Source organism: Arvicola amphibius, chromosome 3 (genome assembly GCF_903992535.2).
Source record: "Arvicola amphibius chromosome 3, mArvAmp1.2, whole genome shotgun sequence".
NCBI classification, from domain to species: domain Eukaryota; kingdom Metazoa; phylum Chordata; class Mammalia; order Rodentia; family Cricetidae; genus Arvicola; species Arvicola amphibius.
The window spans coordinates 134,328,650-134,342,771 of NC_052049.1; the positions used below are offsets into that span (position 1 = coordinate 134,328,650).

The following is a 14,122-nucleotide window of genomic DNA, read 5'->3' on the forward strand; positions in this document are numbered from 1 at the left end:
TTAGGATGCATACATGGAATGGGCAATGCTACAGACAGTAAGGTAACAAAGCCTGCCCTTGAATCAGAAGGGGTTCTTAAGCCATTCACAGTCTGTCTTGTTCCTAGTTTATTTACTTTGGGATAAAATGCATTAAATGGAATGTTCTAGTATAAAAAGAGTTTGAAAAAAATCATACAAAGTTTCTTTCTTCAAAGTCTAAGTCTAATTTTGTTCAGAAAACATTAATTATGCATAGTTATATTCAAAGTATTGGGCTAGGAATTATGGGAGACAAAAGAACAGAGGTGACATTGCTGTCCTACAGAATTTAGAATGAGGCAGGAAGAAACTACAACCACAAATAATTATAATTTAAGGCAGCATATGATAAATTACTGTAATAGAGATCTTTTTTGTTGTTCTTTGTTTTTGTTTTTTTGAGACAAGGTTTCTCTGTAGCTTTGGTGCCTGTCCTGGAACTAGCTCTTGTAGACCAGGCTGGCCTGGAACGCACAGAGATCCGCCTGCCCCTGCCTCCCAAGTGCTGGGATTAAAGGCGTGCACCACCACTGCCCGGCTCTAATAGAGACCGTAGTCACCACCCCCTCAAAAAAATCCTAAAGAGACACAGGAAAAAATGAAATCAGTTATGGAGATAGGAGAATGAGAAGAAATGTGGGTAAAAAGGCTTCAGGAAAGAGACTAAGCACTGTACTAGTTTGAATGAAGGGACGGACTGGGGATGTGAATGTCTTGGAAGCAGAGAAGGGCATTCCAACAGAAAAGAGAAAAGAAACAAACTAAAATCATACAGAATAAATCACTGGGATGGCTATAAAAAGGATATGGATAGACTGAAATGTGAAATAAAGCTGAGGAAAGCCAGGTTTAATCAAGACAAATAAAATCTGAAATACGTCTAGAAGCCAGTAAGATAGCTGCTTAGTGGGTAAAGGCGCTTGCCCCACAGTCTGGCAAACTGGATTCAACCTTCAGAACCTATGTAAAGGTGGAAAAGAACCAACTCCACAAAGTTGTCCTCTAACCTTCACATGTCCACCACGGTTCCCACTCACCCACAATCCCCCCACATACACACACAATAATTTAAAATTATTACACACACATGCACAGTAATTTAAAATAGCTTATTTACTTATTTTGGTTTACTGAGACAGGGTTTCTCTATAGTCCTGGCTTCCTGGAACTCACTCAGTAGGCTAGGCTGGCCTTGAACTCCCAGAGATCCACCTGCTTCTGCGTCCCAAGGCTGGGATTAAAGGCGTGCACCACCACTGCCTGACAAGTAGTTTTAAATATTGGCCTATGATAGTGGATTAGGTTTTTTTTTCAGCATGGAAAAAATGTGCCAAATTATACATTTTAAAAATCTATGCAAGGCTATACAGACCTTTAATCCCAGTACTCAGCAAGAAGAGGCAGGCAAATCCCTTTGAGTTTGATCAAAGAGTTCCAGGCCAACCAGCCAGGGTTACACAATAATACTTGTCTCAAAAGAAAAAAATCAAAAGCCTGGAGGCCTGGAGAGATGGCTCAGTGGTTAAGAGCATGGGACCTGCATTTGATTCCCAGCACATGGCGACTCATACCATTTGAAATTCTAGTTGCAGGGGATCTGACACCCTCTTCTGACCTGTGGGCATCAGCATGCATGTAGTGCTCAGATATACATGCAAATAAAACATTCATACATATAAGATAAAAATACTTAAAAATTTAAAAAGTAAAATAACCCCCTCTCCAAAATCCATGGTGGATTTATGTGTTACTTATTCTAGAATCAAATGACTTTCTTTTAGAGCATTTTGATTCATAGTTATCTATTCATTAGTTCACTATCTAACATTTTGATTCATAATTATATATTCATTAATTGACCATCTCCTCCACTACATTACAGGTCTCAGTAAGACATGGGAGGGACCATGTCTGGCCTACCACAAATAAATAAAAATATATAGCAGCACCATGTACTAGAAAGAACATTGGCATGAGATTACAGCACAAATATACAAAAGATGAAAACCTGAGCTAGGTCAGGCAAGAAAAAAATGAGGTAAATGGGGCTGGAGAGATGGCTCAGTAGTAAAGAGCACTAGCTGTTCTTCTAGAGAGTCTGGGTCTGATTCCCTATAACCTGTAAGTCATTCCCAGGGGATTTAATTACCCCCCATGACCTCCATGGGCACTCAATACACATTAAAAAAAAAGTCAAGTAAATGAAAAACAGATATTCAGTGAGTAATTAGATGAGATGGGATGTCTGAGTTAACAGCAATTGGAACAGTAACAAAAGATGCAAGTTTCAGAAATTCTGAATTAGAAGTGCATATTAAAGTAGATGCCAAGTAGAAAAATACTGTTTTTCCTATATACCTCACAGATTTATGCACCTCAATGGGTTTCAAAGTTTTGCTTCTCTTCTACTACAGTTTTATTTCTGATACCATTCTATAAGACTCTGCTCTAGAAACAAACCTTGTTCTAGAACAAGGGTAAGCATTTGAATTTCCTTTTTTTAAATTTGTGTTTCTTTTTACTTTATTTTATGTGCATTGGTGTTTTGCCTGCATGTATGTGTGCAGGTGTCAGATCTAGACATTACAGAGCTGTCATGTGGGTGCTAGGAATTGAACTCGGGTCCTTTGAATGAGCAATCAGTGCTCTTAATCACTGAGCCATCGCTCCAGCCCCCAAACATTTGAATTTCACACCAAACTTCAGGATTTGTAACTGAAGTTTACAGGGTTTATTCATTAAAGTCCACTTCGGTTCACATGATGGTATTTCCCCAACTAGATACACAATGTCATCTAGAAATGTTGCTAGGAATGGTGCTGACAACATACCGAAAACCTGTTAGCTGTCTTTTTAATAGGGTAAAGCAAATACCACTGCCTTCCTCTACAAATATTAGCCTACATCCTAAGAAATGACAGGTAACAGCATGCAATGTGGTACCAGCACCCAGTGTACCCTAACTATAGGGATCTGGATTCCATGCTGTGGTCTGATTAGGTTGTGTGGTACCACTATCTGATGATGTGCTAATCCAATTCCCTCTATTCCACATGACATTTAAAACAACAATGCAACTACCTATAGGTACTAGAAAGATGGTTTAGCAGATAAAGGTACTTGCTGCCAAAACTGACAACCTGAGTCCCCTCCCTTGTATCAATATAGTGGAAGGAGAAAATCTATTCCTTCCATGACATAAGCACCCACAAAATGAATACATAAATAAAAGTAATTAAAAAGATTTAAAGGGGGAGCTGGAAAGATAGCTAAATGGTTAGGAGCACACACTGTTATTGAGAGGAGTTTGATTCGCAGGAGTCATGTCAGACAGCTCACAACCATCTGTAACTCTAGATCCAGGAGAGCCTATGCCTCTGAACTCCATCATCACTGTACTTGTGTGTGTACACTCACACACAGATCCACATTCATACACATATTCCAAATAAAATAAAATCTTTTTTAAGCTATAAAAAGAAAATAAAAACCTATCTATAAAACTAATTATAGCCAGGCGATGGTGGCACACGCCTTTAATCCCAGCACTCAGTAGGTCCAGGTAGGTGGATCTCTGAGTTTGAGGCCAGCCTGGTCTACAGAGTGAGTGAGCCACACTGGAGAAGAAGAGAACTGACTCTTACAAGTTCACCATGTGCACTGTTGTACACACCACATACCACTCTCAATAAACTGCTAAAAGGAAATAATAAATAAATGTACTAAAAGATTGAAGAGTGACCTTTTTGACACAGATAACTACAAAAGGAAAAACAAATGAGGCCAACAATCAAGAATAATTGAAGCTGAAAGATTATTTTGAAATCAAACAAGGTGGTGGTGGCGCACACCTTTAATTCCAACACTCAGGAGGCAGAGGCAGGCGGATCTCTGAGTGTCTGAGGCCAGCCTGGTCTACAAGAGCTTGTTCCAGGACAGGCCCCAAAGCTACAGAGAAATCTTGTCTTGAAAAACCAAAATAAATAAATAAATAAAATCCAAGAGAAATTGGCCAGACACTACCACAGAGCATAATAAAAATGCAGTTTCAGAACTTGCCTAGCATCAGACAGCTCTCACCTGCAATAAAACAGTAGGAAAAGGAAAAAAAAAATACAGCAACAAGAAAAAAGCCCAAGGTTGCCCTGAGTGCTCCTACCAAAGATATAATGGGTATTTGACATTTCTTATTTCTGGGACTCTGATCCAAGGGTGAACAGCAGAGAGAATTATGAAAACTCAGCCTTTTTTGATCTAGATGTGCCTCGTTCACTGATCTGGCTGCTCACAAGACTGCAGTTCAACTATTGCTGCTAGAGCAAGGGGCTGGGAAGGAAGAAGTGAGGTGAGAGGGAAGGGGTGGAGGATTTGGGCTGTGACTATAATAGGACAGTAATTAGTGTTTCCACACTGCTGAAGAAGTCTTCAGAGCAAAGAACGAGATGAGTGATGAACGAGGAAGAATAGCACAAGGAATCAAAGTACTGAGAAAGACAGGAGAGAACATGGTGTTTTATGAACAATTCAAATAAAACAAAGCCCATGATAGTGCTTGCCTCTCCAAGTCTACAACCTGAATTCAATCCCAAGATTCCACAGGATGGAAGAAGAGGTGATCCTCTGGCCTATGCGTGCTTTCTTTCTCCCACTGGGCTTGGAGAAAGACATGTGGACTTTAAAACACTTAATACAATTTCTTTCCTTTCAATTAACGACTGACCAATATCCTGTGAATTCTGGTAGGCATACCCATTCCTGGGTATGTGTACTTGATAACTGAAGGCCCATGTAGCCTGTGACCTAATCGGAAAATTATTACAAAATACACATCAAGTTACTTGTTCATAATTTTAGTCTGGGCCAAGGGTGGTGGTATATGCCTGTAATCCCCGTCTTTGGGAGGTTGAAGAAACTTGAGCAAACAAGAGGATCACAAGTTCATGGCCAGCCCAGGTTACATAGCAAGACACCATCTCAAGTGAGATGAGAGAGCAAATAGCTTCAATGAACATGGAAAAGGGAAATCATATTAATGAAAGATGGTAATAATAATCTAAAGGGAAATCTATAAATTTTCAGAAATCCTCAAAATATAAAGTATTATTGTAAGTCATAGGAAATGCAGTAGTTGCTTTTATTTTATTTTATAGTTTTTAAAGTAAATATTTAATAGATATAGTTTCCTAACATTATTTGACCCTCTGGTGATAATTTGGTTTTAACAAGTAAAGTTAGAAAGATCAAGAAAAAAGTTATAAAGGTACTGGGGGGGGGGGCTAAAAAATTAAGGAAGGTAAACTGGAGAAATGCAAACTTCATGGAGGAAATGACATTCGTAAAATAAAAGCATGCAAATTTCTTGGGTAAGGCGCTTCAGGTGGACCTAGCACAGCACAGTCAACCGCACCCTTTGCATAAAACCAGCTGGGGATCCTCCCAGTGGGCTAAAGCTTTTCATCATCAAGAAAGCAAAGAATTTTCTGTTTCCCATTTCCTTCTAATAAACAAGTCCTAGAAGCACTGAATTACCACTATTTCCTTCCCTTTCATGGGGCATAAAGCCAGAACGTTCAGAAGTACAATGGGGCCATGTAGGGCCAGAAAAGAATCTCTTTTCTCTATCCCATCACCATCTCACTCACAAACCAACAATAGGCATTAAGAAACGTGAAACAAAGTGCAGTTTCACACATGTGAGTGGAGCCCAAGCCACACAGGACTGAGTATTTTCTTGTCACTGTGGCATGTGACTCTTCAGCCACCTGCTCAATAATCCCTCTTCAACTGCACAGCTGCTGCCGAGGCCACATGCCTTGCTAGGCAGGTGCTTTGGTGAATTACCTGTTCTCTAGTGAAAAGACTCTTTCACTGACACTGAGTGGATCCGGAACCTGCCAATCAGCATCACCTACCTTCATTTTGCCTGTCACAGTCAACTTTTATCAGAGAGATAATATGAAAGTATTATTTAACACACTGCGGTTTTTGTATTCCGTTCATTTTTCATTGTTGCTCTGTTATTTTTAAAAAACGAAAATGTTTTTTTTTTTTTTTTTTTAAATAGACAAAAGAATTAAGTTACTGAAAAGAAAACTCGCCACACAACCAAGCGCTACCTTATCTCAGTGTAGCTTCATGTGCCTGGCATTAGTCCCACCCAGGCCGGTTTTTCACCGTGAAAGTAAGAATTGCTTAGCTGTCTTTGGAGCAGTAAGACGTACTAAGATATTTGGCAAAGCAGAGAGGGGAAGCAGAGTGGCAACTACTGGAGAAGAAATATCCCTGTATATATGTATCCTCCATGCCTGAGTTCAGGCACAAGTGCTGAGAGTCAAATAATTAAGGAGTGGCACTTCCAGTGAACAGAGCAATCAGACACACCCTCAACAAATTATCTTGTTCCAGGCATTTAGTTGCTATATGCTAACTACAACATATTACTACCAGTAGCCAAAATTATACTTCCATAACCACACACAAGCACTAATGTGTCTAGCTATGAAGACCTCACATTAGGAAATACTTCCTACCAAGAGATTGGAGGGGAAGAATTCGAAGAGACCTCTAACTGACAGTCATTCAAAATGCTGTCTAAGAAGGAGATAGTCCACACTTAAAAGATTCATGTAAGATTCCTAGTTGCAAGAGTTCAATTCTGAAACTACTACATCTAATCAAGGCAAATTTAATGTGAAGTACTGCCTTCACTTGCACCCAACAACACTCAGGAACACAACACCAACAGCCCAAGATTCAGGTAAGCTGGGACATACTAAGAAGCCAAGGAACATACACTCAGAAAAAGCCTAAGAGCAGACAACACTTTCGGTAAGGCTTAAAAACCATTCTATTATATAAAAAAAAAAAAAAAATTAAGTGGAGCCAGGAGGTGGTGGCACAGGTCTTTAATCCCAACACTTGGGAGGTAGAGGCAAGTAAATCTCAGAGTTGGAGGTCAGCCTGGTCTACAGAGTGAGTTCCAGGACAGTCAAGGGTACACAGAAAAAACCTGTCTCAAAAAGACAAAAATAAATTTAAAAAAAAAAGTGTCAAAACAACTTGTTCTCTCCTATAAAAGTTCCAACATCTAAGTGAGGTCATCATTATTAAATACAGGGATGAGGGAGGGTGAGACTACACTTAGCACTTACAATCTTTGAAAGACCTTTACCAAAACCAAAGGCTAAAGTCCCTTACTCAATGATAAACTATGGAAAACATTGGGTAGCTACTGTGTATACTGCATACTGAATACAACCCTCCTTACAAAGAATCTTATTTCTATTATTTTAAAAGTTTTCTTTAAGGTCTTTCATGAAAACCTCTTTTCTGGCCACAAATGGTATGTGTATGTGTATGCCTCCTCCAATTGTTCCCCCCCCCCCACACACACACACTGTACCGGGATACTGCCTGGAGACTTACGACACAATCAAAGATGTGGTTCTTCTGGAGAAGTTTCTTCCCACCCTTTTCTAATGCCCCTAGATCCAAAGATTTTTAATAGTTCCTCTCTGTGGTAAATTTCTCTCCACAACACAATACCTGATTCATCTTTTTTCATTAAGAATTGAATTATAAAGGGAAAGTGTTGTTTTCAAAGTTTGTCTTAGGCAAATTGGGTGGGTTTTTGCTATGTAATTGTCGACCAGGAAGTCAGCATTTAAAAGGTGTTTGGAAGCAGGCATAGGTGCATGACTGTTATAAGAAGGCTGAGGCAGAAGGATTTTACGTTAGACGCCAGCCTGGGCAACTAATGAGCCCCTATAGGCAGTTGGGGGGCACTTGGTCCTTGACTTCCAATCCTACTCCTATACTGATATTTAGTGGTTTTTCTAAGAGAACAAACAAAAGTCGCTGCATAAGTGTTCCATTTCCATACAGAAAAATTTAAATGCTGTTTTATGTAAGTATAGAACCCTCTCCTTGCAGTCTTTTTCCTTAAAGGTCTGCCACAAAGCAGGAGGGTGGCGTATCCCAGATGCTATTCCTCCACAACTTAGTTACAGGCTAACCAAAGAGGCAGGCACAACATGGCTGGCATCCTTTATTCTTTTGAAAAATGTGTGCCAGTGAGCTCTGTATTGTTCCTCACTCAAAAAGAAGAGCCTTTCTGTCTGGCCTCCTCCAATGGCAAGCCCCAGTCTGGAAAAGGAAGAAAATGGCACTGAGGAGCCTGGGAGATGGAGCATATCCAAAGCTCTCAGACAAGACTTGAACCTATGACCTTCACTGTGTACACAATAGGCGGGTGAGAGGGACCGGTTTATCTCTGCTGCAACAGTTCTCAGCCCTGGGGTAGCACTCCCGATAAAATGACACGACCATTGTGTGGCAGCGCGGTCATCTCCTCACAACAGCCTAAACCAGCACTCCCTCCCCCAAGACAAAGCAGCAGGGGTGAAATTAACTCAGGGCTGCAGAGCAAAGCCTAATACAGAAAAAAGAGGCCTGTGGGGGCTTAGGGACTCTCCTCAACCCCTGGGGCTCTGGACACATGGCTGGAAACAGGCTTTCCCCCCATCTTTCCCACTCTCATTTAGGTAGGAAGCGGTTTCTGAGAGAATTTAATCATCTGTGATTTGTTCAGAAATATTCCCCCTGAAGGGCTCTGCTCTCTCCACCCTGTGTGAGCCTAATTCCTAGAAGCTGAAATGACTGTTTGCCGCTGCCTGTTTCACAAACACACATTAATTGGTCAGATGTGTCTCCTCCTCCTCAACCCCAGAGGGAGGAAGGAGAATCTGAGCAAAGCACAGAGATGATCCAACCGTAATTACACATAAAGGGAAAGAGGGCAGCATGGGCTTTCCAAACAGAACAGGGTCTCAAACCCTCCGGGGGCACAGGGAGAGCAGTTTAAAGTCCAGGCCCAGAGATCCCACCATCTTGAAGCAAAGAACAGGAGTAAATGTGACCCAAGGCTGGGAAGGGGCACACACCCACAACCTACTGACTGCACGCTCCCAGCCACCTTGCTCTCCTTCCCGGGCCGCGCACACGTCCTGCTTTCAACCCTCTGCACCCCACGCTCCTCTGAGTCCCTGACAAGCCCCAGTTGCCCTAGGCCCCCCTCAGCAGAGCCTCAGAAAACTCTCTGGCCTGCCCCTACCACCTGGCCAGACCAGAGGCTATGTCGGGCACCGTCACCCTCAGCCCGAACCGCCCCGGCCACGCTTTGAACTTCACCTCAGGCCCCCTCCCCCACCCACGCAACGACCCCGCTTCCCCCCGCACACACCTCCTCGCTCCGCCCCGACCCCCCCAACCCCCACTTCCTCCGCCCGGCGCCGCTGCCCAGGCGCCCTCCGCGCACCTCGGCGCCGGGCCTTCCTCAGCGACGCCTCCCCCCTCCCGGCCCCGGCTCCACACAAAGCTTAGCACTCACCGCGCGGCCGGTCCCGGGAGCCGCCACCTCCGCCCGCCCGGGGCCCCGGGCCGCAGAGCCGCCACTGCTACGCGTCCCGGGCCGCCATCCGGGCCGCGGCCCCTCCCCCTCCCCGCCCCGGCTCTCCGCCCCTCCCCGCGCCGCTCCGCCCCGCCTGGCCCGGGCCGCTGTGTCCGGGGCCGCGGGTCCCTCAGCCGCCGCCGCCACTGCCGCCGCCACCGCCGCCGCCGCCGCGATCCGGGACAACCAGGGCAGCCCGGAAGACCTGGACACTGGATTCTCGTGCTCTCGGATCCGGATTCCGTGCTCTATGGAGTCTGGAGCTGGAGAGTACGCGAGGAAACCCGGAACCTGGATGCAGGAGCCAAGTCCTGGGTCTCTAAATCCGCGGTTGCTGGGAGTCTTGAGGAGAGATTGCTGGAAAACCCGGCGGGCGAGTTGGAACTAAGATAAGCTCAGAAGCCTAGGATGGACAGCTTGAAACCAATGCGCCCTCCTCGTGCAAAGAACTCTCACTGGATCAGGCTTCACACCGAGAAGTCTCCTGAGAAGCGTTAGCACTTAAAAAATAGATGTCCTTCAACCGTAGAAAGAGGAAAGACCACGGGGTCTGATCACGAATATCCATAAAGAACAGAAGACAAGTACACAGCTGTTGATGGTTTCATTCACTTTGCCGCTCAGTTCGACAAACTAAAAAAAATTTTATGGGGGGGTGGAGGACGTGTTGTAGCGCACGTATGCAGGTCAGCGGACAATTTGCGGGAGTCGATTATTTCCTTCCACCGATTGGTTTCGGGGATCAAACTTAGGTCACTAGACTTGGCGCAGCACCAACCTTTACCCACTGAGCCATCTCAATGGCCCGCAATTTTTTTTTTTTTTTTTTGGCCACTGTCAGGGTTGTTGGTTTTTTTCCCTTTTACTACCATTTGTTTTCCTTCACATAATACCCATTTTTAAATCCTACTGTGTCCCTTTCCACCATCCAGTATCAGTAAATCTTACTGCTTTTTATCTTGAGTCCTTTCTGCCCTCCAGCCTACCTTTCTATCTCTGTTGTGACTTTATCTGTTACCCATCTTAGATTGCCCAGTACACCATCTCCAAAACAGGAGATTGTCCAGTGTAATTGGGCCCTCCAAGTAGCTTCCTACGATTTCCACAGCATACCATAGCAAGCCAGTTTATCTTAATTCTCAAGAACCCCTTACTTAGACGTCATCATGTTCTTGACTATTTTATTCAGCTGTGCAGTTACCTCTCCTTATTCTTTTATTCTAAGGCACCCTTCAATTGTGCCACTCAAAATAGCATGTAACTTAGCGACCCAGTGGGTCATAGTCTCTTTACCCTCCATCTCTAGCATCACAAAAAGGAAAGGAGGGTGGGAGGGCTGACAGCTTAAAGACAAACACTAACCTGTCTAGCCTAGGAAAAAAGTTAGTCCCTTGTTGGTCCATCAATATTTACATTGTTCTTGGACAAAACTGACTCAAAGTGACAGAAGAATTTCCAATCTATGATATTACAAATGAGGGCTTACTTAGAGAGAGAAAAAGCAGGGTTTGATGTTCTATAGTATTAACTAGACTAAAACAGTTGGGCAGGGAAACAGTTCTACGTAAGCTTTTAGTCAGAAGAAGCTCTCAAACCTGAAAGTTAATGAAAACAGAGACTCTTAATTTTTGACTACTTATATCTGTAAAGCAAGTACTAGCAAATGATGTCTCACAGAACAAATCAGATTCGCCACCACGTTTTGATAAATCCTGTGAGCTAAAAATTAGTTTCTATATTTTTAAATAGTTAAGTAATAAACAAAAGATATTTTACAATGCAAAACTTGTATTTATCTGGGTGTGGTGACACAAACTTCAGTACTTGAGAGCTTGAGTCTGGAGATCTAAAATTCAAGACTAGCCTGGGCTTGAACTGGGCTACACAGAGACTGTCTTTAAAAAAAAGTGTCTCCAAAAAAATTATGAAACGAGTTTACTGTCTGCAGATAGTTAAGCTTACTTAGTCACATTATCTACGGATGTATTTGTAGTACAACAGCACAGCTGAACGGTTTATAAAAGCTATGCCCTTTGTTATCTGACCCTAATTTACAGAATGACTTTGCTAACCCCTGCCCCCTGCTGTTCAGTTCGGAAGCCACTAGCCACAGGTAGGCTACTTGGACACTAAAGGTACAGGGATTGAAGAACTGAATCTTTACTTCAAATTTAATTCAAATTTAAACAGCCTGTGGCCAGTGGCAACTGTATTAGACAGCATGACCCTAGAGACTCATGGGCTTCTGCCTCCCAGATGCTGGGATTAAAGGCATGCACCATCATGCCTGACTATACTCTGAAGTCTTATGCATTGACTGCTTTTCTCCTCATGATGTACCACTTTCTCCTGACACATCTCTCTATGGGATTAGGCAACCCTTCTACCCTCCCTCCCCCCTCCCCACACACTTCAGTCTAGGATATTTTTTTACTGGGATTTCTTTCTAGGCTATCCAGTCTTCACAACTGAAATTCAACATCTGACCAGTTTACATCTCATCCTCTGAATGAAGGGAGCCACACTGTATTCACACAGGTAAATGGGCATTTATACAAGTTCCTTTGTGACAGAGGATGGCACTGTGACTATGTTCTTTCTTCTCTGCAGGAGGAAAGTAGAAAAGCTCTAGGCAGGCTGGATCCCTAGTTGCTATTGGAGCCTGCAACTTGAATCACCTCCTCCCAACACATTCACAGAGGTGAGAACAGAAGATGTGTGCTTGCTATTTGAATCTCAAGGAAAAAAATCCGTAATCACTGGACAATGTTTCCTCTTCCAGGCCATGAAACTTGAGTTAGCTGATTTCTCTAGTTTCGTAGGTGAGCTGGCCAATTGAACAGCCCCATGCCATCTAATCTTGGCTAGGCCCTCCAAAACATGAAACAAATATACTAAATTAAATGACCACCATAAGAATGGGCTGTGGGGACAGTAATTAAATGGAAAGAGTATCATAACTCATAGATGCCCATAACTAAAAATATTTATATAAACAATCTTCAAAGTTTCTCACATTTTCAGCTAGGGAAAAATATGAGTCTCCAATAAAATTCCAGTTTAAAAAGAAAAGTGAGGACACTTTGTTCTTTATGTTAGCTAAATTAGAAGCAAAAGTAGCCAGGCAGTGGTGGCGCATGCTTTTAATCCCAACACTTGGAAAGGCAGAGGCAGACAGATCACTATGAGTTTGAAGCCAGCCTGGTCTATAAAAAGAGTTCTAGGACAGGCTCTAAAGCAACACAGAGAAACCGTATCTTGAAAACAACAACAACAAGAAGCAAAAGTAAAAACTCAAATTCTTTTTTTTTTCCTGTGGGAAAGGGTCTTACTATGTAGCTCTGGCTGGCCTGGAATTTACAGAGATCCACCTGCTTCAACCTCTGGAGTGCTGGGATTAAAGGTGCACACCACCACACTTGGCCAGATTCTTAATCTATTCTATATAGATCCCTAAAGATAAGGCCTTACCAAATCTGACAAAGTCCCCAATTTCAAACATACCCTACTCATATAAAGGAAGCTGAGTTCTGTCTGAAAAACAAAAAGAAAAACAAATTCCTTTACTATTCAAGTTAATAACAACTGAATTCATTCATTCAAAAGGGAGTACAGATAGAAGCTGTAACAGAAAACCAATTCAGAAACTCAAAACTTCCTGAGGCCAAACTGCCCTACAGTTACAGGGTCAGAACTAAGTGTCATAAAGCACTAACAGGCTATTCTTGGACAAGTTCGCACTCAGGCTACTAAGAATTTCCATTAGACTTTAAATTATACTATTCATCAGTGAGCAACTGAGGGCCATCTACCCGCAAGCTTCTCCCACACTTCCTCCCTGGTGTCTCAGCAAATAGAAGAGACACATTATAGCACCACTACCATGGGAACTAAAGATAGACTTTCCCAGCCTAACCATGAAAAGGAGAAGTTTCCAAGTAGCTCTGTCACTTATTCATGTGGTTCTGCTACATACTTGAGAAGCAGATGGGGTTCCTGTAAGCCTGCAAAGCATCATGATGGCCTGATCTATTGAAGCTCCTGATTTGTTTAATGTGTGCACACAAATTATCCATACAAAAGTCAATAAAGATTCTTCTGTGTGAAAGATGTCTTCAAATAAAGAAGCAGAGAAACTTTTCTCTTTCCGCCTCCTACTTTTTAGCTTTATTTTGATGTTAAGATAGCCGCCAGACAACTTCAGCAAGAATTCAAGGTACCACTGCTTGGTAAACTATTAATTGCATAGTGAGCGCAGTAATGCCTTCAATAATGGTAGGGTTTGCAAGAGAGCAAAAAGACACCCCACCTGAATAAATGCCATTCACTGTCCTCTTCCACTTTCTCCACAGAGGGCCAACAGAATGAGAGAGAGAACACTCTCTGTGTGCACCATTGGGACAAGAGTCTGCTCGGCTTTCCCTGGGAATCCAGAGTGATCAGGCTCTGCAGAACCAATGCTGTGCAACAAGCAGAGTTCACAGCTGAGTGAGCATCGATGGTAACGAGGGGAGGCATTTCAATGCAAATAAATGCTGAATATGGAGGATTGAAGAAAGGGAAATTAATCTTTTTCATAACACAGGGTACTTTCCCCCTTCTCACTCACTCTTTCTTTTTTAAGTCAAGCACACAAACTGCTGGAGGGAGTCC

At 42.8% G+C, this 14,122-nt stretch overlaps 1 protein-coding gene across 3 annotated transcripts in view; it reads right to left on the reverse strand.

Annotated features, from left to right (window-relative positions):
- The window catches only part of Znf609 (zinc finger protein 609), a 133,106-nt gene extending 123,597 nt beyond the window's left edge, over positions 1-9,509 (reverse strand). For all 3 annotated transcript variants that reach the window (XM_038322445.1, XM_038322444.1, XM_038322447.2), the window contains exon 1: positions 9,410-9,509. The gene's annotated coding sequence lies outside the window, so the exon portion shown is untranslated. The remainder of the gene's footprint in view (positions 1-9,409) is intronic.
- Positions 9,510-14,122: the final 4,613 nt, after the last annotated feature.